Raw genomic sequence first — 2,988 nt, forward strand, 5'->3', positions numbered from 1 at the left:
TTTATGTTTAGTTGTTTTAAGTTTTTGTGTTGTGTTAGTGTTGTTTAGTGTCTTGTTATTTTGTTTAGTGTGGTGTTTGGTTTTAGTTTTTCTGTTCAGCGCTTTCCCTGTTTCAGTTTTTGTGTTTTGCTGTGAATAGTGCTTTGCGACAGATTTAGCGACCACTTTTGTTGATCTGAAAAACATAGTAGTAGTGCAAATCCCTTAGCGACTGAATTAGTGTCTGCTGCTGACAATTTAATTGGCGATTTTTGTTTTGATAGTTAGGGTTGTTATTTTTGGCTGAATTTTGGTGTGGTAGGTTCTTTTGATCCATATTTTATGGGAAAAATAGCTAGAGCCCTTAGTTTTGTCAGATTTGAAAGTTCCAAAAAAGTAGTGAATTTGATTTTTGTCAAAACTTCAAACGACCATAACTTTTGCTCCGGGTATCAGAATGACTATTATTATATATGTATTTGGGGTAGAAAAAAATTTACCATGTTGTGGTAGCCCGCCAAAGGCTGGCTGAAGTCTCTAGCTAGCCATAATCGCCTGTTTACTAGTTTTTTTTTTTCAAGTTTTATTGTTTTATTTTTCTAAACTTTCCTTAGGTAGTTTCCATAGTTAGACTTTGAATTTTTGCCTGAAAGTTTTTGTGCCATCTTTTCATGATTTTAGGGTGTTGTTCACAAAATTTCAAGTCATTTGGATATCATTTGAGAGTAGCTGTAGTTCAAACCTACACTGTTACTTGCATAAGAAGGCAACTAGTTTTGCATGTTGAATATAGTGTATGATTAGAGGCAATCCATCTGACTTACAACCCTTTGATCTTGAGATAGATAAAACATTTCATAAATTAGTTAGGCATCATCTTGTACCTTTTGAGCATCCTGAGCATTCCATTATTGGTGATTTTGAGCATCCTGATTTAGAGCATTATAATTTTGAACATTCTGATTTTGAACATTCTAAATGGCACAACCTCCACCCCGTGAGAGGACTCTAAGGGAAATGGCTGCACCTTATTTCACCTACAAAAGCTTGTGCATCCAATACCCTGATGAGGATGTCCCATATGCTCTTAAAACTGGACTGATCCATTTGCTTCGAAAGTTTCATGGCCTTGCAGGTGAAGACCCGCAAAAACATCTAAAAGAATTCCATATTGTCTGATCCACCATGAAACCCCTAGATGTCCAGGAGGATCACATATTTCTGAAGGATTTTCCTCATTCTTTAGAGGGAGTGGCAAAGGACTGGCTATATTACCTTGCTCCAAGGTCCATCACGAGCTGGGATGACCTCAAGAGAGTATTCTTAGAATAAATTTTCCCTGCTTCTAGGACCACAACCATCAGAAAAGATATTTCAAGAATTAGGCAACTCAGTGGAGAGAGCTTATATGAATACTGGGAGAGATTCAAGAAACTATGTGCCAGTTGCCCTCACCACCAGATTTCTGAGCAGCTTCTTCTCCAATATTTTTATGAAGGACTCAGTAACATGTAGAGAAGTATGATAGATGCTGCTAATGGTGGAGCCCTTGGAGACATGACCCCTGCTAAAGCCAGAAATTTAATTGAGAAGATGGCTTCAAACTCCCAGCAATTTAGTGCCAAAAGTGATGCTATTGTCATTAGAGGAGTGCATGAAATAGCCACGAATTCATCTTCATCAGCTAAGACTAAGAAGCTTGAAGGTAAACTAGATGCCTTGGTTAACCTGGTAACCCAACTGGCCATGAATAAAAAATCTACACCTATCGCTAGACTCTATGGTTTATGCTCCTCTGCCGACCACCACACAGACCTTTGCCCATCTGTGCCACAACAGAACAATTATGACCTCTCCAGCAACATGTACAACCCTGGGTGGAGGAATCATCCCAACCTTAGATGGTCGAGTCCTTCACAATAGCAGCAACGACAACAACCTTATTTCCAGAATGCTGCTGGCCCAAGCAGGCCATACGTTCCTCCACCAATCCAGCAACAACAACAACAACAACAACCCTAGAAACAACAAACAGTTGAGGCCCCTCCGCAACCTTCCCTTGAAGAACTTGTGAGGCAAATGACTATGCAAAACATGCAGTTTCAACAAGAAACTAGAGCCTCCATTCAGAGCTTAACTAATCAGATGGGATAATTGGTTACACAATGAAATCCCAGAATTTTGATAGATTACCTTCTCAATCTGTCCAGAATCCCAAAAATGTGAGTTTCATTGCATTGAGGTCGGGAAAGCAGTGTCAAGGACCTCAACCAGCAACATCTTCCTCATCCGCAAATGAACCTGCCCAACCTCACTCTACTCCAGAAAAAGATGATGACACAAATTTAAAGAGTAAGTTACCTAACAATTTCTATGCAGGTGAATCTTCCACTGGTAATTCTGATTTACAAAAGCAGCATATCCCTCTTCCATTCCCTCCAAGAGAAATTTCCAACAAAAAAATGGAAGAGGCAGAGAAGGAGATATTGGAAACATTTAGAAAAGGTAGAGGTAAACATACCTCTGCTGGATGCAATAAAGCAAATTCCAAGATATGCTAAATTCTTGAAGGATCTATGCACTAATAAGCGGAAGCTTAAAGGAAGTGAAAGAATTAGTATGGGCAGAAATGTCTCCGCATTGATTGGTAAATCTGTTCCCCAAATCCCTGAAAAATGTAAAGATCTAGGTACATTTAGAATACCTTGTATTATAGGGAACAATAAGTTTGACAATGCCATTCTAGATTTAGGATCTTCTGTTAGTGTGATGCCTCTGTCTTTTTTTAATTCTCTATCTCTTGGTCCCTTGCAGTCAACTGATGTGGTAATTCATTTAGCTAATAGAAGTGTTGCCTATCCTGCTGGTTTCATAGAGGATGTCTTAGTTAGAGTTGGTGAACTGATTTTCCCTGCTGATTTTTATATTTTGAATATGGAGGAGGGATTTTCTAAAGGATCAGTTCCCATCATTCTAGGCAGACCTTTTATGAAAACTGCTTAAACTAAG

General features: G+C 38.8%; 1 non-coding gene across 1 annotated transcript; it reads right to left on the reverse strand.

Moving 5' to 3' along the window:
- Positions 1 to 1,335: 1,335 nt before the first annotated feature.
- Positions 1,336 to 1,442, reverse strand: LOC114411011. The gene has a single exon (XR_003666398.1). It is a non-coding gene; the product is annotated as a small nucleolar RNA R71 (small nucleolar RNA).
- Between the last annotated feature and the right edge of the window lie 1,546 nt (positions 1,443 to 2,988).

The sequence above is a fragment of the Glycine soja genome, chromosome 4, assembly GCF_004193775.1.
Source record: "Glycine soja cultivar W05 chromosome 4, ASM419377v2, whole genome shotgun sequence".
In the NCBI taxonomy this organism is placed as follows: domain Eukaryota; kingdom Viridiplantae; phylum Streptophyta; class Magnoliopsida; order Fabales; family Fabaceae; genus Glycine; species Glycine soja.